General features: G+C 43.4%; 1 protein-coding gene across 14 annotated transcripts in view; it reads right to left on the reverse strand.

Annotated features, from left to right (window-relative positions):
* Nucleotides 1-22,581, reverse strand: part of ZNF532 (zinc finger protein 532) — a 96,450-nt gene that overhangs the window by 68,140 nt on the left and 5,729 nt on the right. The window contains exon 1 of one of the 14 annotated variants that reach the window (XM_074339894.1): nt 11,280-11,300. The exons of the other annotated variants lie outside the window; for them this stretch is intronic. The gene's annotated coding sequence lies outside the window, so the exon portion shown is untranslated. Of the gene's footprint in view, nt 1-11,279; nt 11,301-22,581 lie in introns of those variants that run through there. 14 annotated transcript variants of the gene reach the window in all.

The following is a 22,581-nucleotide window of genomic DNA, read 5'->3' on the forward strand; positions in this document are numbered from 1 at the left end:
TGTACGGCCTTTTCCCTAACGTGGCTGAGGCTCCAGAGCTCCTCTAGGCACCAGGCATGGGTAGGGTCGCCTGGAGTTCACACAAGGAAGGAATGCAGTTTCCTCTTAAAAGGCAGCAAAATTTCAACTCACGAAACAAAATACCTCAATGTCTCTCTGACTATTCTATGAGCCTTTCTCTTAATTTCAAAGACTCTGTCTTCCCAGTCAAGCCTAACCAAGGACTGGCTGTAATCTCAAGCGCTCCCTGCCTAACCCCGGCCTCCCCACCTCCACACCATGGTCTCCCGCTGACTGACAGCTACACATGGCCCAGGCTCACAGGCTGGACCCCACAGGCGGCTGAGCACCAGCGTAAGCAGCCCCAATTCCTAAACCAAAGGGAACTAAAGAAAAACAGGAATGGAGAGACAACTTGGAGAAAAGTCAAAGCAAAAGTGGGCTAAGTCCTTACCATGTTGTCGTCGTTTACCCATAGCCATCTATTTCTCTAGAAAGTTGAGCAGCTGCCCTTTCTTCAGGGAAGAGGATGGGAGGCAGCCCTGGAGGTGGGAAAGGAGAGGCCATAGGCTGGCTGGCTGCGAGGCAGGGGTGTGGAGCCAATACAGGCATCCTAAAGGTCCAGAAGAGACGGGGGACAGGGCTCCCCGGCAACAGCCACAAGTGGTTAACGTCCATTCAGAACTATCCCTAAGGCCATGCGAACTGTGACTCCACTCCTGCAGGTGTACTTGTCATGCTTTATAACAGGTGCTGTTGTTTGTTTGCTTCTTTCCCTAACTGCATCAGTCAGAGCCCCAAAGTCCATTTTAAAAATGCTCTCCAAAGAGCAGGTATTGACTAAATAGTAAATGCCGAAGAGTTAGAACTATGACTGAAAATTACGTCTACTTTCACACAGCACACAGCCTCCACTTCCTCAGCTCCCAAGATACTTGCAGGCCTGAAGCCAACTCCCCTGTACAACCTCTCTTCAGACACCTGGAAATTGCTAGAAGCCAAGAGGTCATGAGGACCACTGATTTTTGGCTTGGCAATGATCAGTTCAGGTCAACCCGAGGCATTAAGCAGGGACATGGTGGGAGAGGCTTGGAGGAAAATTCCCATGTCTGCCAGAGGGTACTTTAACTTTAGTCAATCCGGAGAATACAGAAGTAGAGACACAAGCAGAACGTTTTTAGTGTTTTACTATTTTATGGCAAAAACTTCCATGAAAGGACGCTGACTGACTTCATGAGCTTCTTTACCCCTTCCCTCCTGAAATTCCACAAAGACGACATTAAAAGTACTTGTAAAAAGATAAAAATAGGCAAATATGTAGAGACAGAAAGATTTGTGGTTGCTTAGGGCTGAGGGGTTGGGAGAACTGAGATTGATGACTGAAAGTTATAGGGCTCCTTTCTAAGGTCATGAAAGGTCCTAAATTGGCAGTGGAGATGGTTATGCAACTCTGGAACTGCACGCTACGAATGGGGTGAACTGCTTAGTATGTGACTTTTATCTCAATAAGGTTGTTACGAAAAAAGTGCTATATGCCCAAAGGACAAGACAGTGAGAATGGATTCAATGCCATGTAAGTCACCAATAAAGCTTCGGGAAAAGGAAGAGTGGCAGCTAGCTCAGCAGAGTCGAGAAGTTCGCTACGTCCCAAGGTCTTGCAGGAGGCAGCCGCAGAGATGCAGGACAGTTAGTCCTAGCAAACTTCAAAGAAGCTCAGGCCTGTTAAAAGGAAGTGAGGTGGGGCTGAAAACAAGGAGGAATGGAAGTCAGTACACAAAGCCCTTGTGTGATCCCCTGACCCTCTGCAGCCTGGGACAGCTAGAGAAGAGCAAGAGGTCAATTCTCTGGATTACCCAAGCCCTGAGGCTTGGGGTTCAGAGCCCAGCAGGGAGGTATGAGACAGAAAGCCTGCCCTTCCGTTTGCTCCACCCCGAAGGCCACAAGCCAAGATTATTCCCCAGGCAGGAAAAGGGATAGGTCTCCTAGGAAAAGAAAGCTCCAGATGCTGACTTGTGGGGTCCTTCAATGAAGCACCCAGCTCCATGAATAATCCCAGAAAAGCCCCCTCAACAGATAGATCTCACCTGTGCAGGCAGAGCTTCCAACCAGCTTTTCACAGCGTCGTCCTTAAATAAGATCGCCAGACCTGTGGGAAAGCCTCCAACAAAGAGACCAAAATAAACCAGAAAATAAAACAACAGAGGACAGGGCTGCCGCAAAGAGTAGAAGAATATATATACATATAATTAGTGTCCTCAGAGAAAAAAGAACAGGAAGTTATGAAGAAGCATCCAAAGGACAAGAAGGAACTTTTACAAATAAATATTAATAATTCAAATGAAAGATAAAACAGGCTAAAAATAATAATAAAGTCAAGGATATCGCCCATAAAGTAGCACTAGAAAAGAGATCCACACAATAGGAGAGAAAAGGTATGAAAATTAAACGCGCAATCCAGTTGGTCCAACATCTGACTAATTAGAATGTTTCAGAAAGAGAAAATGCAGAGAGGATATCATCAAAGAAAAAATACAGGACTATCTCGCAAGACTAAAGGAGTCAAATCTTGGATTGAAAGGGCCCTCACAGGGCTGCCAGATAAAACACAGGATGCCAGTTAAATTTGAATTTCAGGTAAACAATGATTAATCTTTTAGTGTAAGTCTGTGCCATTGTGTATCCGGGTATCTTGAAGTTTTTGTTTGTTAAATCTGGCCACCTTCTACCTCTGACGGCCCAGCACATCAAATGAAAAAAGTCCACACCACAGCAGAACTATAGACCACCAAAAATGTAAGGAGTGCAGCAACCAACCAGGGTGCAGGCTTACTGTGCCCAGGCACTGTCTGAAGAGCTTTGCATGTGTTAAGTCGTTAAATTACACAACAGCCAAAGGGACACTCGGTGCTTCTGCTTCCAGACAGAAGGAGCCTCACCCTGAGCCTGGGATTTAGACAACCCATTTGTCTAGAGGACTAACGCGCAGTTGTTGTTTTTCTCTTTTCGATCTCACAGGAAAGTTTTGTTTAATTTTGGAAACTGGCTGAGTGAATGGGAATTACGGGAAAGAGACAGGAAGAGGGAAGGTGGTGTGTGTGTGCGGATCACAGCCTCTACCCCGGGGTGCCAGAGCTTCCCGATTCCCGCTGCACAGATGGTACAGGTTTGGGGAGGTGCTCACAAGTGCCTGGAAATCTTCAGAAAAGTTAGGTGTGGACGACGTTCAAGAAAATTTTCCGTGATGGAGACTCCACCCATCTAGACTCCATGGGAACCCTGAGCTGCTCAGCCTGCAGCTGGGTTCGGTGTGTCCAGGCCCAGCTTCCATCTGGACTGGGTTCCTGCTGTCACTCAACTCACAGGGTTGGTCCAAGGGTGAGAGAGTCTTCAGACTTTGGGTTTTAAGAGAGACACCTGAGGGGGTGGCCAGACGGGTCAGTGCTTAGAGCGCAAGCTCTTAACAAGGTTGCCAGTTCGATTTCCACATGGGCCAGTGAATGGCGCCCTCCACAACCGCTTGAGCTTGGAGCTGGGCCGCCGGTGGGTGACCGGTTGGCTCCGTGGTTAGAGCGCGGTGCTCATAACACCAAGGTCGCTGGCTGAAGTCCCACATGGGCCAGTGAGCTGCACCTTCCACCACTAGATAGCAAACAACAACTTGCCTTGGAGCTGAGCTGGGACCCCCACAACTAGATTGAAAAAACAACGACTTGACATCCTGGAAAAACACACTGTTCCCCAATATTCCCCAATAAAAATAAAAAAGAGAGGCGTGTGAGGAGTAGGCAAGGCCCTGGGTGGGAACAAGGTCCTGGCCAGAGATACAGCTTGATTTAAACCTTTTAAATATTTAGCCATATGGTATATACCTTTTAAATATTTAAATGTATCGTTTAAATATTTCATTATACCTTTTAAATATTTAGCCATCTGGTCTCCATTTGTACTCTTGCCCCCAAGCCCTGCAACATAAAGAGCAGGCCTGGGAGCCACAGCCATCGCCGCCATCACCGTCATCGCCACCACCGTCATCACCACCGTCAGCGTCATTATTTTACATGTTAGGGAGAGAAAGTTTAAGTATCTTGCTCAAGGACATATGGCAAGTAAATGGTGGAAGATGGAACAGAACTGACCTTCTGCCTCCACACCCCAGGCTCATAGCCTCTATCAGAACAGACAGTGGGGAGGAAATAGCTCAGATGAAGAGTCCAAATTTAGCAGAGTAAATATATTTCTTAGAAATATGAAAGTCAATCACACAAGAACAGATCAAAGAGTTGTAATTAACTGCCTACGGGAATGAGGACTGGAAAATACTGTGTGTGTTTTTTAACCTATGTACATGTATTACTTGAACAAAAAATTAAAATTGTTAAAAATAGATAAGTAACAATCTTAACTACACATCTATTTCCTCAATGTAAACAACTTAAAAATCACTCAGCTCCTCAAGCCTCATTTCTTCAAAAACTCGTAAAACACACTCATGGCTTTTCCTAATGCAAATGCAAATCTGTCACAGTAAGAAAAGAGTTCACTAATTGTAACCCTTAGGGCGTTACTGCATTTACTGTGGTCCAAAATTGTTTACAGTGAAATACAGCAAATCCCATTATTTGTCAAAAAATGTTACATAACTGAAAACCCAGACACAGTCATTTCTTTATTGCAAAATTAGGTTTCATGAATATTCAGAAGAACTTTTAAATGTATTTTTCTTTTTCAGGTCTCTTTTCCCCAACCTCAATGCATTTCGAAGACCCTTACTCAGTGAGAGTTAAAAATAAAAGGAAGAAAAAAACAGGAGGGAGAAGAAAAACTTTCAGGATCAAACTACTTTTCAATTACCTCTATTCCAGAAAAGTACACAGCTTTTAAATAAAATTATTTAATTTAGAAACAGTTGAACTGTTCCATTAAACTTACCAAATCTAATAGCACACATAATGAAATGTTAATTAACAAGTCCCCCTTAGACCAGGACCAATATCAATGAGAAATTCCAACCCAGAGAGAATTTTTTGTGTTTTTGTTCAAAGGTGGGGGGAAGGGGGTGCAGAAAGAAAAGGCTTACAACCTAAGACTTGACCCCAGAACAAAACCACGGCCTCTGAAGAATGTAGTCCATACAGCCTTTTATGTCTCTAGCTAACGAGGCTGCCCATTGTCAAATGTAAGGTCACACAGGGCTGGGACCTTGTCTCCCAACTTGTTCTTTTGCTGGTTTATCTCCATATGCTCTACTCCTCAGCCTAGTCTATCTTCTTCCCATTCAAAGCCTCCTGAAAACACCTCTCTGCTTAATCTCCACTGGCTTCAATCTGTCCAATTTATCTCGGTCTTTTCAACATTTATGTATTCTAATGTCCGGTACCCTTTCGCAACATCTTGAGGGAAATGGCTGGTAAATATCAGCAGTGTTAGTAATCTTTAAGAACCAGCAGTCTGAGGGGTGGGAACCCTGATTGTTTATTCATTGCTATGATTCAAATACACCCACCACGATGCCTTTTGAGACAGGTTAGTCAGCATGTCGTTAGGTAGACAGGAAGGTACCTGGTGGAATAAACAAAAAAGCAGCCATATCCTGAAACTCCAGGTTCTGGAACGTCTCCTTCACTCCAAGACAAAGATATGAGAACACGCCTTGAGGTTAATAAATTATCTCAAATCCTAATAAATTATCTCAAATCCCTTTTGTCTGGACAAAGGAACAGATCTGACAGATAGGAATGGGTTATTTCGTTAATCCCTTCAGGATGGGCAAACAGGACAAACCTGATAGATGAATTCAATTAGAAGGTTCCAGCTCCTTACCCAAGCAGGCAAGGGAAGGTATAAAAGTAAGAGCTTTTGCCTTAGACACTGAGCTTCCCAGTTTCGGGCACCCCCTCCCGCTGGGGAGCTGCAACCTCTTCTCCTGCCTCTAATAAACGATTTCCTTTCCAACTTTTTGCCTCTTCTGGTCCCTGTGTCCATTCTTGGGCTTCAAGAGACACAATCCCACCCACACCATTTACATCACTTTTAAGTGACTACCATGATGTCACTGGTGGGGTTAAGAAGAGGGACATGCCAGTAAGGCAGCGCCAACATGCCAAGTCATCCCTACATCACTGTGTCCCCAAATATGTCCCTGTTTATAGATATTAGGAAGGAAGGAAGATTCTAGGGTCAAATGGTTAACGTTTTAACTGGTTCCCCAAATCTTTCTCCCCATCCCATTCTGAGATCTTTACTATGGTTATGCGCATTTTGAATCACAAAAAAGGGTTGGAGTATCTAATGTTTACCAAATCTACCTGATCTCCAGACCCTTTTTTTCCTCCTAAGCATTCTCAGAGGCGCTGTGTGCCTTTTGGGAAATACCATGTTCAAAAAATGATTCTACTCCTTTGCAGCCGACAAGGAGACACCAACCACCACACAGAGCAGAGATGGCTGGGCATCCAGAAGATTCTTACTCCTCTGTAGAGGGCCACCAATACAGGCTAGGATTGGGGTGCTGTTAGCTAATCAAACTGGGGCAGTCTAATTTGGGTCTATCTTTAGTGACAATTTACACAGAAAACCCAATTGGAGCCTCTGTCTGCTGGCCCCGTGCCACGGGGATGTGGGGAACGTTTGGGCACCATTTCTTTGGGCTTTTCCTGTGAGATGTTAATGTTTCTCCAAGTCCCACAATGCATCTCTCTTATGATTCCGATAGCCCCCAAAACCTTAATGAACATCAACTTATAGAAGATTCCAGGAAGGGCATAATTAACCTAGATAAAACCGCCAAAATAGCTAGAAAAAGTTGATAGGTTACTTCTGTTCATAAGACACCAAGGAGTACCTGACAATTGAGGAAGACTTCAAATCTAATGGAAATGAAGTGGGTAAGACGAAGATCAAAACTGCAAAAAAGGCAAATGATTAATTAATTCCTTAGGGAAGAATAAGGAGGTCGATAATCTTAAAGCCTCGCAAATTAATACCCAGAACCAGCCATGGTTTGTTGGATTTGATAATAAGAATATTATCTTCACTTATTTTGTTTAAACCCTTCCTAAACAGAGGAAAGGCTTTCTGTGATGAAAACCACATATTTATGCTTCTTTAACAAAAGTGCTGAGAATGATCAGACAATGATGGGCTATGAGAACAAGAAAAATGACAGCAATCTACTCAAAGGTACTAAGCAAGACAGAGATGGGCTACGGAGCATCTCTTCTCTAAGTGGAGGGGCTATAACGGATGTCTTCTCTAAGTTGAAACCAGAGGAAATGGTTCTTCTATCTCACTGCCAAAGACAGTAAATACAGGACAAGGAAAAAGCCACAATAAACCCAGTGGACATTTGGGGGCCTTTCCAGAAGGATCCAAATATTCTGGAACCACTCAGCTGATCCACAGTTAAGTAAAAATGTGCCATCATTCTACGCCACACAATCACTGCTCTCTCTAGCTTACACACATGAGAAGCATAAGCCAAACCCATTGCAGATAAATAAAATATTAAAGCCAACCATTTCACAGGTAAGCTAGGTCTGCAAGCAGTTCTAATATATTAATATATTAAATAAAAATGCATACAGCTTCCGAATTCTGAAAGTTAACCACTAACTTGATAATAGGAAGATTCAGTAACTCACAGAAACTTCTAATTGTTTTTTTCTTGAAGTACAAATAAGAATTGCTGATTTGATAACCTGGAATAACCAACTTACTCTCAGTTTATTGGGAAGCATGACTCAAGACTCTTTCAGTGTACTGAGCACTACACGAACTATAGGTCAAGAACCCCATCATTTTATCCACCAGCCGCAGAATCTTGCATTCTTTTGTATGACTTCTGCTGCAGTAATGGCACCCCACCTCTCTGTCTATTTCACACCCCCATTCAGGGACCTTCTAGCCAGTACAACCAAAATCTCTGTGTGAACACTGCATACTCTATTAGAATCACTCTGAACTTGAATGCCCAGGTTGCACCTTTGAAAAGAGCTTTATTTATTCAACAGATTGCCATCAATTCAAAACACTCCTCTTTCATTCCTGGATTTTTAAAATAGTTTCATTATAAGAGTAGTATATACTCTTGGCCAATACTCTAAAACCTAGAAGTATAAGCAACAGAAAGAAAGTCAGTCTCCAGAAGGTCCACTTGTCGGAGATAAGTTCTGATAACATTTGGGATATAGACTTCTAAATGCAATTGTAAGCATAAATACATATACACATGTATAGTTTTAACATAATACTTTTTTACATTCAACAGTATATCACAGACACCTTTTTATGTCTATGCATGCTTCCATCATGTCAGGCAGGTCAATTGTCTATGTTAACTGAACACATACATTTGTTCAAGAGTACCCTTTTAAATTTAGATTTTGATTTATTTTCCAAAGAAATTTTGCCAAAGCAAGAAACCACGAGACCTTTCTTCAAGAATTTTTGCAAAAATAAGAACACTTCAAAATATAACCTTTAAGACATAGTGTTGAGTTTCACCCATTTGCTTTAAAATTCTGAAGATATATTTTTAACTCGTGATAAAATGAAAGATGAGAGAAACACACATTAACATCCTTGACGCATGCTCTTGAATTATGACCCTTGAGTTTAATATGTCTCCAAGAACAACTTCTGTCATTCCACCCCTCAAGAGACGACATATTCTTGATTTCATAGTAAACTAGGTTTGCCTATGGGTAAGTGGTTTATATTTATCCACATACCTGATATTTCAGTATTCTTATACTTTCATTTTCCTATGGGATCTTAGCCTGAAGGAAATCTTATCTAAACAATAAACTACTTCCCCCAATTCAAGGTAAGTGTGAACACAAAAGTTCATCAAGCTTCTGGAGGGCACCCGGCTTTAGGCTGGCACGTAATATCATATGGTCGGATGAAAAGGAAAATGGTGAACAAAACAGAAACGGTTGGTCAGAAAGACAGAATAAAGTAGCTAGTCAACTTTCTAAGGTACCGTTAGTCAAATTTGTTATAAATACTCAGTTTAAGTATATTTTTTAAAAAAGTCTTAAAATAAATGCAAAAACACAGACCAAAACCGAGTATAAGAAACTTTTTAACCCCACTTATAAAGCATAGTATGTTTTATCTGGTGATTTTTTTTTAATGTTTCTAGTATAAGGGTCCCAGATTCCTCCAAAAAGGAAGGAAGGAGCCATTTACTTACTAGAAGGGAGAGGTCTGAGGGAAGGAAGAGGAGGAGGGAAGGAGGAGGGAACGGAGAGAGGGAGGGAACAGAACATGCGTACAATGAGACATTCACATTTAAAATAGTGGCTGATGAGCAAATAGGTAGGATTGATATATGATTCGTATCATACTTTTCATTACATTTTTTAATTTTTCAAAAAAGAGAGGAAGGGGGAGAGAAAAAAATTCTTTTAACAGTGCAATTCAGTCATGGGGATTTTAGCAAGCGGATACTCCATACAGATGAAGGTCAAAAAAATAACCAGAAGTCCTGAAGGAGGTGATAACCACCCTTCCAGTTCAGGAGGACAGGGAGGAAACGGGAGCCCTAGGTACAGCGACTGCCCTCTGGGTGGAAGGAAGGACAGCACAGGCTTGGATAAGACCAGGCTGTGGCAGTTAAGCACTAACAGGGATAGCTACTTAATTTTACTTAGGATTCCTTACGCACCTGCTCCACTTCTGGAACAATGTCCTTTGAAGTAGAATGCACGAGTTAATGCGAGTGCTATTTCCCTCATAACTGGATTTTACAGAAAAATTAAGATATATATGAAGAGGCAAGTAAAAGTAACATGAAGAACATATGTTACATGGCTCAAGAAAGACAACCTGATGGATTTAAGTAAGGTATACGCCTGAAAAAGCTCCCCTCTTTATGGTGGCAGCTAGCCAGAAACAGGGAGCCCACGTGTTATCTAAATGCTTGGGAAGAAGGAAAGAGAAAATATGGTCCAAAATATGCCGAAAACGGGAAAGAGCAGGAAAAGTTTTAATCATATACTCTCATTTTCAAAAAGAAAAAACTCAAAATGAAAATACTTGATTACATATTTACTAAATTAGAAAATACATGATGTCGAGCCATGATAGGGTACATTCAACGTGGGTCTTTACTTTCACATGGAGCTGACCGATTTAATATTTGATTTTCATTTGTAGTCTGCTAAAATCACATGCAAATTCCAAAATGCCCAATTTTCACATTTTCCTCTATTAATGAACTAGAGCTAGTAGTTGTATCCTGAGTCTGCTTGTTCAATATTAAATATCCCATGAAGATTGTGTTTTATTATTCAAGTGACTAAATTCCTTTCAAAATCATTAGACTTTCATAACTTAGATCAGAGCGTAATTCCAGATAACAAAGTTCTCTCTGTCAAGGTTCTGATTTCTGGGAGTACAGGACACCCACAAAAGGCACTGAGAATAGCAGAGCAGTAAGAAATCATTTTTGAAAGCAAAACACTAACCTAACAAAAAGATCGTTTGTGGAGGGCTCCTTGAATTCCAAAGCCCCTGCTCAAAGGAAAATCAATTTGCATGCGATTTCGACTCCTCTGGCCCAGTGGGGCTCCCTGGGTGAAGCAGCTTTCACAAAGCTGGCCGCCTCAGTCACTTCCTCAGGAAGTGGGACTAACCACAGCTCACCCCAGCATTCACAGAGCGACTTGGATTTGGAACAGGACACTTTCACCACAGCTCACAATGCAGACTAGCCCCGCAGGACACAGACACTTCTGTACCCGAGCTTGGGGGTTCTGCTTTGCTTTGTGGTTTTTGGTTGAGGCCCCAGCGGAAGGTGACAGGTCCCGCGTTGCTGCAGCAAACCAGCCGGTTTATCTCCGTCTTCTCCCACCAGACCACCTCACCCACCCATGAGACACAGGGTACTCGATTACCCTGTGACTAAACCTGCATCCAACATACCCAAATTAAGCAACTCCAGTCACTCCACATGACCAGTGTTTTCTTTTTCTTGCTCAGAGTCAAAAATAGAATTGTGCTGACTTGCTGTGTGTGCTAAGGTTCTTGAACAGTGGAGTATCTACTTACTGAATATACAAAGCTTCCAGAAATACCTGCCCCATGTTTTTCTTTCGAAAGCAGAATGTAAATTTAAAGGGCAGGACTGCCCTCAGGTTAGCATTTCAAAAGAAGGCTCAGCTAAAACAATTAAACACAGAAGTTAGTTACTAAATACCAAACCTTTGCGCCCAGATCTGAAGAGCCGGCTGGGTTCAGCCCAGCGCCTCCTCTCAGCGCAAGAAGCTGCCTACCCCAGTTATCCAGCTGTGTGCTCTCCCTAGGGGTGGCCTTCAGTTCACCTCCAGGAATGCCTCTGGGAACCAGGTAGTCTCCCTGGGCTGACCATCTTTGCAGATACCTAGTGTGTGACAGTAAAAGAGTGCTCAGGGCAGGGCTTGTCCAGGCTTCCACTGAGTTTGCGAGCTAATAAAAGAAAACCTTCAGCTAAGGAGATTGCTGCAGGATTCTCTCTTTCCAACAGCACCCCCACAACCAATCAATCCTTCAAGTCCAGAAAGTAAACATCAGCTCTTTCCTTAGTTACTTCCAAAGAAAAAAAGGGCAAGGATCCTATTTGCGGTATCTGGGCAACATGTCACACTGATCCTGGGGGGGGGGGCGCAAAGTTTTAAACCAAAACTACGAAATCTTCCAAAGTAAGGGGCATCTGTATAAAAATGTTTGGTGAATTTATTTGTAATACAGCAAAACACTGGGAAACATGTGAATGTCCGTCGGTGGGGAAATAAATAAATCAACTATGATACACTCTTTTTAAAATTGTAATAAAATACTCGTAACATAAAATTCACCATCGTGACCATCTTGACAGCTCAGGAGCGTTAAGCACTTTCACACTGCTTACGGCACATCTTTTTATGGACTACAATGCAGTCGTTAAAAGTAAGGCAGTTCTATTATAGAAACTGACAGGGAGCAATCAGGACATACCATTAGTGGAAAAAAAAAATCAGGTCATCAAAACAATATATACTACATTAAAATTTTTTTTAAAGTAAATTGCATTTTTATATGTCTAGATACATAGATGTAAAATTCATAGAAAGGCTTACGATGCACATCAAACATTTTGATAAGGGAAAAATGTCTTTCAAAGTTCATCCACCTAAGTGTAGGTGTGCATTTTCAGAATCTCGTGTCTACAGGGAAATAGGTGGAAGTTCTACTTCCTATAAACTCAGAGATAGTCAAAATCATCAATCTTGGCCATTCTGGCAAAGGTACCTTTGTATGAGCTCTATTTCCCATTGGATATACATTCTTTCAACTCAAAGACCCTTGTAATGGCAACTTACTAATTCATCAATGAGAAATACTGAAAGGGTCTGGGCTAAACCTGTCACTGTTAATAAACTTCAGGAAAATTCATTAAAGCCTCTGCTTGAAGTGGATTATTCAAATAGTTTGGCGATGAGAAAGCAAGAAAGAAATGTCTAAATTCCTTCACTGTTGGATAGAAACTGCCTCTTTCGTTTTAATGAAGCATGTTTGGTGAATTCCAACATTTCTAAACTAAGAAAATCACTTATCCATTAAAGTACTAAAAACAAAGGATTCCTGCTTTAGGAGGTAAACTCAAAGGCTTTAGAAGCATTCTTTTGGCATTTTATAAATACCACACTTTTAGTAGCATCTCTACAATGCTAGCTTGAAGTATAGATTTTCTAAATTAGAAGTGATATTTTGAGTACAGAAAAGGGAACTTCAAAGTAATTTTCCTTTGTCACCTGAATACCGTCTAAATATTTGCACATAAATCCTAAATCCTGCACAGAAGCCTTTGTACCTAAAATGCTCCAATCAAACCAGCAGCTCTATTTTTGATGTTTTCTAACCAATTTTACCAGTAATTTTTCTTTGTTTGAAATACTAAATTTAAAATATTTGCCCACATTTTTGAGACTTCCAGCATTAGAAAACATGGAAGAGAAAACAAGTAGCTGAAGGGATTTACTTCTCTTGGGGATTTTCCAGTTCAATGATAGATGCTTGCTTGCTTGCTTCCCTGGGAGATCTTTCTTCTAGAATTGCACAACCTAAAATTTGGAAGATTGTTCCTGCTACAAAGCTTTAAGCCCGTGGTTCTCAACTGGGGCGATTTTGCCCCTCTGCCACCACTCCCACCCCCACCAATGATCCTTAGCTAGCAATGTCCAGAGACATTTTTGGGTGTCACAACTGGGCGGGGCGTGAGGGATGCTATTGGCCTCCAGTGGGTTAGAAAGTAGAGGCCAGGGCTGCTGCTAAACATCCTACAATGCAATGGACACCCCCACAACAAAGAATTAGCCAGCCCCAAATGTCAGTGGTGCTGAGGTGGAAAAATCCTGCTCTAAGTGAACAGACACTTCCCCTGCTCACCCTGTCCTCCTCACACCGAGACCTAATCATCCTAAAAACACAATAAACCTGCCTGCTCTCCTCAGTCATCCACACCAAGGCCTTCTCCTAGCACGGAGATGGGGGCAAGATGCTGCAGTCCAGCCCCGCCCCTTTCCTCTCCCACCTACTGAGGAAGTGTGCGGACAAATGGGCTCCCTGCACAGTTATCACAACTCGTTTTGTATTTCCAGAATGATGCCATCGCCAAAGCCCTAAACAATGCTCACCAGATACCAACTTCACTTAAAACACATTCCCACCAGAAAGGGAGAAGGAGGGATTCTACAGTCTAGGAATTTGGGAAATGCTGGGTGATACAGACACACAGACACACACACACACACACACACACACACACACACACACAGCGCTTTCTTTTCTCAAGCCTTCTCTGAGCTTGCAAGTGCTCTGAACTTCCAATGTGAACTTTCATTACAGGGATCCAGGCTGGGAGCACTACCCACGCTTATATGAGGCTGGAAGCTTACAGGGTGAGACATCTTTGGGACACACTTGAAACAGGGTTTAAGAAAGTATTCTTGGGCTGGCCCCATGGCTCAGGTGGTTGGAGTGCCGTGCTCCTAACGCCGAGGTCGCCGGTTTGATTCCCACATGGGCCAGTGAGCTGCGCCCTCTACAGCTAAGATTGTGAACAACAGCTGTCCCGGGAGCTGAGCCCTTGAGCAGGTGGAGCTTGGTGTGAGCTGCCGCAGGCTGCTGTGTGCTGCCATGGGCTACCCTGTGCTGCCAGGAGCAGCTGGTAGCCAGCCTGAGTGGCCGGCAACCATTGTGAGCGGCTGGCAGCTGGCGAGAGCTGCCGTGAGCTGCTGTGAGCCGGTGACCGACTGTCTCAGCAGGGGGGGCGGGGGAGCACAAGGCTCATAACACCAGCATGGACCAGGGAGCTGTGTCCTACACAACTAGACTGAGAAACAATGGTTTGAACCGGAGTCGGGGGGGGGGGGGGGAGGTGAAAGAAGGGGGGAAAAAAGAAAGTATTCTCCTTGGGAGATGGTATTGGGAGATGGTATTAGGAAATAGGAGCATCTGCTGGAGCGGAGTGTGACAGAGATGCTTCCTGCCCATTTTTCTAACCACCTCTGACTCCATGTGTTTCCTGGTAGTTCCTCCTCCCCGGGGGCGCCTCTGCATCAGTCCAAGGGAACACATCTCCAAATATGGAGGAAGAGCAATAAGAAAATATTTCTAAAGGGGCTCTGCCTTAACTTTCATGTCCTAAAAATGATTGCAAAACCCTTGTTTGGCTGGTTCTGTGAGTCCTGTCAAAATGAAGCTATTTGTGTTGTAAAATGCACATGCACACAAGTAGGCACACATTTATAAGGTGCAGGAAGAAAAATCAGAAAAGAGAGCAAGGTATTGCTTAACGTTTGCCTACTGTCGGTCGCCATAGCCACATCAGTGTCATGGAGCAAGCAAGAAATGTCTCCTGGATTGTGACAACAGGAGAAATCCTGGCTGACACAGCAGTGGCTTTGAACCTCAAAGACATATGAGCTTGCCACCGATTAGCTATTGAAATGACACCTGTAAACCACAGCACAGTGCAGTGGTTAAAAGCACGGCTTTGGAGCAAGACAAACTGGAGTGAGTCCTGGCTCTTCCCTTTGAAAGTCACAAGATTCCAAGCACGTTACTTCACTTCTTTAAACTAGTTTTCTCCAGTATGAAATAGAAAAAAGGTCTACCTCATAGAGTTACTATGAGGATTAAATAAAATAATCCAGGTAGGTGCTTACCACAGTCCCTGGAATATCGTGAATACTTATTAGAGTAAGTTATTATAGCATCAAAACAAGGTCAGCAAGAGGATTCTAGCAGAGAAAGACCTAGAAGAAATTAAGCCACCACTCCGATGCTCCCGAATAGGCGTGCTAACCAGGCAGAGACCATCAGAATGGCCAATGACCACACAGAATAATGAGCACCTTTAACTGAGGTGCCCCTTGCAGAAAGGCAGGCCAGCAAGGCCTTCTAAGCACAGTAGATGCAGAACAAATTTTTCCTATCCTCAACGACCTGAAATTAGAGCACTGTGTAACCAAAGAAGTTATAGCTAAATTCGAAACTCCAACAGAGGTCAACAATACCCTAATGCTCAAGACTAGAGGAACACACAATTTTTTTAAGTCTCTGAGTCGTCTACATTAAAACCATGAAAGCCTAATTAATATTACTCAGCTGCTAAACTGTGTGTTTTATCTTTCCCAAAATTAACATTGGCCAGACGTGCATTTTGTCAAAAAGATACATCCCTACCTATGAGGAGACTGAAACACACACACACACACACACACACACACACACACGGCACACCCCTACCTATGAGAGGCCTCAAACACATATTGATCCACCCATGAGACCATAAACATGAGGTATGAACAATGAATTCCTCCAGACATTTGGCCAAATATCCCACCTCCAGCGTCTGAGTCCAATGCATTACTCAGACAATCAGCATTTGCTATGCACCTTATGGAACAAATACTGAAAGCTAAACATGATGTTTTTGTGACTTTGAGTAATTATAAAGTAGGGGAAAGATTCCATTTCTACACTCTAAAGCACTCATACAGTTTGGCTACTATATGGAAGAATGGCAAAAGGAACACACTTTGGGGTCAAAAAGACCCAGGTATGAATGCCAACTCCCACTGACTAAGGAGCCTCAAATTCCTCCGGCAGAAAGTGGGTTAAGACCACCCAGTTGGGCCAGCCCGGTGGCTCAGCCAGTTGGAGCTCCGTGCTCCTAACCACGAAGGCTGCTGGTTCGATTCCCACATGGGCCAGTGCCAGATGGCTCAGTTGGTTGGAGGGCGGGCTCTCAACCACAAGGTAGCTGGTTCGACTCCCGCAAAGGATGGTGGGTTGTGCCCCCTGCAACTAACAACTGGCAACTCGATCTGGAGCTGAGCTGTGCCCTCCACAACTAAGACTGAAAGGACAACAACTTGATTTGGAAAAAGTCCTGGAAGTACACACTGTTCCCCAATAAAGTCCTGTTCCCCTCCCCCCACCAAAAAAAAAACAACAACACCCACTTGTCTGTCAGTCAGGGTTGCTGTGACACCTAACTACTCAGAAATCAAAAGTGGCTCTGAATAGACAGTTTCCTTAGCTGCACTTTCCCAGGGTGACCAAGTCACCCTTTAGCTAATCTTCCCTTTAGCTAATCTTCCTTAAGACTCTGGTTTTTCATCATTTCCTGGCTCAAAATCTCTGTCCTAGACAGATAGCAATGCTCAGCGTCCTCTGCACATTTTCTCCTCATGACAAGTGTTAAACTTCCCCATCATTTCCCTCCTTGGATCATCTTTCTCTTTCTGTCAAGCCCCATCCCTCTTCTTTTTCTCAATTCTATCCAAAATTTACCTTTAATAGAACCTTTATTTAGACGCAGATCTTTCCTTTTTTATATTCTCCCTGCACACACACACCCCACCATCCAAGTAAGCATGTCAGAAAATAGTGTAAAAATTAAGGACACACATTCACTCATTTATGGCTAAGCTATTTTCTGATAATAATGAATTAAGTACAGACTGCATTCCCAAAACAGTGTAGTCAGAAAGCAATTCTGTGCTCTAGGTTAGGCGAACAGATGAAAGATGGGACGAACCAAGGAAAACCCACCCCCGTCACTGCAAAAACCAATAGTTGGTCAACAATGTCATTTTCATATATGAACAAGAGCACATTCTATGAAAAGGCCGCCCCCACCCCCTTTTCACTGCCTCCTTTGTGCCCACAGCTTGTTAAACTTAGCTAACAAACGTGTAAATCATTTCTCATTGCCTTTACTCATTCACTCAAAGGTTTTGCTGATGTCTGAACAAAGACAGCTACCAGGTTTTGCCCTTACAATAACAGTCTCTAGAAAGCAATTATAAACTGAGGAATGCCCTGACTAGACAGGCGAGAGCGCTAATCGAATTGGCCATTAGGATCCCTACTGTAGTAGCCCCCTCCCTCAGGGGATGTTTCATAAGCCCACCGAAGACTACTGCTAACATTAAGGGTTAGCAATAACCCTGCCCACCAAGCCACAGCTGATTAGACCAGGAGCGGTGACATTTTTGGTCTTGAGAACCGGAGGTGGGACTCAGGAATACAGAGGAGAACACCTCCCAGCAGTTTAAATGGGCACATGGCAATGTAAGGGCTGTGGGACAGCGATCTATGCCACGTGCACAGGAAAGAGAAGGCAGTTCCACCAAGGGTTAGGCACACAGATAACTGAGGACTCGTGGCCGTGTGAAGACCAGAGTGAGCTGAGCGCAAGATGACAGGAGTTCCCCGTTTCCAGTCCTCCTGGCATTCCAATATGCCATCAGTATAAAAATCTGTTAATGTGGTACTTTACATTCTTGTTTTCATAAGAGTCTTCGAAACCAGGTGTGTCTTGTATGCTTACAACTCATCTCAGTCAGGACGGGCCAGGTTACAGGTGCTCAATAGCCCTGAGTGGCTGGTGCCCACCATACTGGACAGAGCAGTTCTAGACACAAAATAATTAGTCCTAGGCCCCTTGTGTGCTTTCTCCGCTCAATTGTCTATCACCACCCAATCCCAGGGGGCAAGATATGAATGCCTGGCCACTGTCGGCAAACGTGGGAAGCAAAGTGCCAGGGGAAAGGGGCAGATCAGGGGCGTTAGCCCACCTGCCATATTTTCACAATCAAGTTGTTTTTAAAACTCTGATCAACCTAAACTGCACCAATAGACAGGCAATCTAGACTACAGCCACTCACTGATGGGTTTTGATTTTTTCTAGAAACAAAGACAGTTGAAATATAAGACCATAACTACAAAATTCATCCAAGACTTTCCACCTACAAGTGAAAGTACAACCAAGTGGGAATAAGTACGCTTCCCTCTTGCCTACATTTCACCGTTTTAACCAGATACAGCGCAGGTGTAACTGAAGACCTACAGACCAAGGTAGGAGACACTCATTGTGTCTTCATGCCCCCCCCACAAAAAAAAAATCTACTTATAAATAAGATCAAAGGAAGGATAGAAGAAACCAACCTCCTCCAAGACAGAAAAAAAAGCATGTCAGGCAAAGACCCTTCCCAAAAACGGCACTGGGGAACACAGAATAGCTAAGATTTTAATTTTAGGAGGACTTACCACGTACCAGGCACTCTGCTAGTGTATGCAATCCTCATAAAAACACAAGAAAAGTGTGGCTTGGAATCTAAGTAACTTGCTGAAGGTCCCACCACTCGTCAGTGGCAGAACATAGTAGGTTTATATCGTTGAGGGCTAGGCAGAGGCAAGTGAAAATCTCCACGGCCTTACCACCCAGATTTAACTAGAACACCAGGCATAATCAGTTCGCAAGCTACAAACCTCAAACTGCCTCTCTCGTTCTTGCTACATTAAACCAGCAAGTGTTACGGACCAGCTTATTAATGAGTACCTACCTAGGGGAGGCTTAATTTGAATAATTCATGTTTTCAGATTCACATGATATCAAAAAGTTTAAATATGAGCTGATTTATATACCATCAAAACACACATGATAAATTTTTGGAAGGCAGAAATAAAGTAATGATCCAACAGCCTGAGACCAGGAGCCCGGAGCTGGGTTCCAGTTCCAAACCTGTTACGAACTACGGGATGACCCCGCTTCCCCTCCACCCACTCCAGTATGGGCTCACTATTGAAAAGGAGGCGGTCACTATAAAGATTTGAAGTATTTCCACGGGGCTTTGAACTTTCTAACCTAAGTTTTTCAGCAATCTAATAATTCTTACCATTCAGATCCCTAGAAAGCATTTGTTGCTCACAGGAAAAAATGATCAAAATCAATACCCATTACTAGACTCATGAGTCAGCCTTTGGAAAGCAGGAGTTTATCTTCCAAAAAGAAAAGGCTGAGTTGAGGAGGAAACATTCAAGAATTACAACACCTTGATTTTATCTTCAGGCCTCTATGAATCCTTCAAGGTGCCTGGAATCTCTAATTATCTACAGTTGTAAGATCTGACTGAATAAAACAATAAAAGCCTACATTTACAGGCCCTAAACATCATCGACCAGAGGCGCTGACTTGGTCAGCTCAAAAGGCCACTCTTGAGTTTGTCTAACAATTACTTATTTCAGTCTCCAGGTTTAGATTAAGTAGAAATTTGCTCTCCCCACCCCCATTCTAAAGCAGAATTTAGAACTTTCTATCTGTAGAAGATGATTCAAAGAACTCTTTAAACTGTGTGTGTTCATTGTTGGAACAAAAGACTTTTCTCAATACCACTTTAATTTACCTTGACTCTCTCATCCCTTTCAAAGAATAAATAAAACAAAAACATCTCTTTGTTCCGTCTCCCTTCCAATTTGTATCCTCATCCTAGGAAAAATGTCTTTTCAACACGCTATTTCTGGCCCTGTCTCTGGTGTACATCCAGATGCTCCTCTCTCTGCAATGACTGCACTCGGGAAGAGCTGGCTAATGACAAGGGCCCTCACCGTGACTCAAACTTCTCCATTACCCACCGTCTGGCACCCCCAACCTGAACACCATCAGTGCTGTTTAGCACTCACTTACCTGTACCCTCTCTCGGACACCTCCCGCCTGCCCCACACCCCTAAACACTTCCCACCAGTTCCCCATATCCACCAATTGTGCTCCCCCAAGGCAGAATAGCCTCGTGGTGGGGCACAACCTTCAAATTCTGCCTCTGCTACCATTTATGAGCTGGCAGACACTGGCTAGGATCTTTGCTGCCCCACCTGCTTCATGGGGATAACAGTACACAGCTCGTCTCACTGTTTCAGTATTAAATGATAGAACAGATGCAAAAGCCTACCTGGAGGTGTTAGCGACTAATACTTTCTGACTTTTTGGAAAGTCTGGCCCTCCAACTTCCCGAAGCATGCATCTTAAGTTCTTCAGGCGCCCCCCCCACTCCACCACGCCCCCTCCTAGGGCACCTCATTTATGGTTTTTAATATATAAACCATTATGATATGGAACCCAAACTCAACCCTTTTGACACCTTTCTTTTATCATCTTTGTTGTATGCAAATTTCTCCCAATCTAGATCTCTAGCCCCAACAGATCTGGGAGACAAAGGACACCTCCACAGGCAACTCAACCTAAAGCTGAACTGACTGTATCAGGCCCCTGCACCTCCTTTCCAAATCTATTCTGCCTTCTGAATTCAGGATCTCAGAGACAGAAACAGCAGCCAGTAATCTCGGAGCCTCTATCCCTCCCCCCGCCATCATTCCCCATATCTCATCAGGTACCAACCACATGCATAGCTGCTGTGTGACGCAGTCACCGCCTACCACTCCCTCCCCACCGCACACCTTGGATCAAGCCCGCTGCCTGTCTCCTGATTGCTGCAGTGGCCCCACAGTTTGACCTCCCTGGCTCCAGCCTGCATTCCATCCCCGCAGTACTGCCCCAGGGCCTTCGTCCTTACAAGCAAGTATCTGCCTACACTGCCATCCAAGGAAGTCCCCTTGAACTACACAGAATGGCCGTCAGAAGCCTGGCCCTGGACTGCCTCCTGAGCTTCCTCTCCTCTCCCACACCCGCTCTCCCATCCCTGCAGGCGGCACCAGGCTCCCTCCGTGCCCTTCCACACGCTGCTCCAGCGGACTCTCATGCTCTTCCCCCCAAGGCTCTGCCGGCCTTACATAGTCTTACTGGTTTTTCACGGTTCAGCTTAGATGGCTCCTTCGCATTCCTGTCATAGCATCTGCAGGCTACTCCCCACTACATTTTTCTCTGGATTCCTTTTCCTTCGGTACTCCCAGTGCTGATTAGCACAATATCCGGTGCTTAGGAAACACTCAGTAAGGATCTCTTAAGTGGATGAAATAATCCCCAATTTAACATCACTCCCCACTTCTTGGGCTCTCCTCCCTCTACATCACCATAACCTTGGGTCTATTGGGTCTATTTGCTCTTCCAGATCCTGAATGCTATGTTATCCTCTTAAAAAAAAAAAAAAAAAATCTGCTTCCAAAATCCTGTTTCATCACCTTGATATTGCTTATGTATTTTCACTTCCTTAAAAGGCATACAAGCTGAATACTAACTTCATGTATTAAAACACCATCACATAAAAAAAAAAAACTAAGCTTTAAAAATAATTGATGATAGGGGATAAAAATTCAAAGCATATAGCATTTTGTTTCGGATTCTAATCCTGGGTACCTTGCTCCTAGTTTCTAGTTTGCACACCTTTTTGGTATACCTATCACTCCGCATATAACCTGGCTCCTGATAGGTGTTCAATAAATCTTAAACTGAGCCGTAGGGGGAAAAAAAAAAGAAAACACCACCCATCTTTCAGCAGTCAATAAATCAGACCAATTATAGTTAAGTTGCTTACATGACTATGATTTCAACAAAGATCTCTGGTACCGCTTTCCAAAATTTTGTTTCTATTATTGTTTGGTGTTTCTCCGAACCTGAAGACAAATGTAAAACTGAAACCGACAAATATTTTTGAAGCGATTAAAAATAACTGCTGTAGGAAATAAAGGCGAGTTTACCACTTGCTGTTTTTCGTTTCCACTTTTAGCTAATTCCAATTAGTTCTGGGTTATAAAGCATGTCATCCTGTTAGTGAGTGGCCTATTATCACGATCATCTCTCCTGTGTCGTCAGATCACGTTCACTACAATCTCTGACTTGGGAAGTCTGAACTGCAGCTGACAAGGCTACATCTTTTCTGTGAGCTATGACGAGCTGAATTTATTTTCAAACTTCTAATTCTTACGTAATTACTAGATGACCTCACCACCTCACTCCTAAGGATTTACCCAAGAGACATAAAAAAGTATGTTCAGACAAAAACCTGTATGCCAATGTTTATAGCAGCTTTATTTACAATCACCAAAAACTGGAAAAAACCCTCAAGTCCTTCAACTGGTGAATGGATAAAAAACTGTGGTACACCCATACAGTGGCCTACAACTTGGCCATAAAGAAGAACCACGTATGGATACACAAAGAAAGACGGATGGATCTCAAACATAAGACTTTGCCACGTGAAAGAAGCCATTTGTATGACATTCTGGAAAAGGCCAAATACAGGGACAGAACAAATCAGCTGCCAGGGGCTTGGGCTAGGGAGCTGAGTCTGACCTTAAAGGCACAGCAGGAGG

The sequence above is a fragment of the Rhinolophus sinicus genome, linkage group LG09 (assembly GCF_036562045.2).
Source record: "Rhinolophus sinicus isolate RSC01 linkage group LG09, ASM3656204v1, whole genome shotgun sequence".
NCBI classification, from domain to species: Eukaryota; Metazoa; Chordata; class Mammalia; order Chiroptera; family Rhinolophidae; genus Rhinolophus; species Rhinolophus sinicus.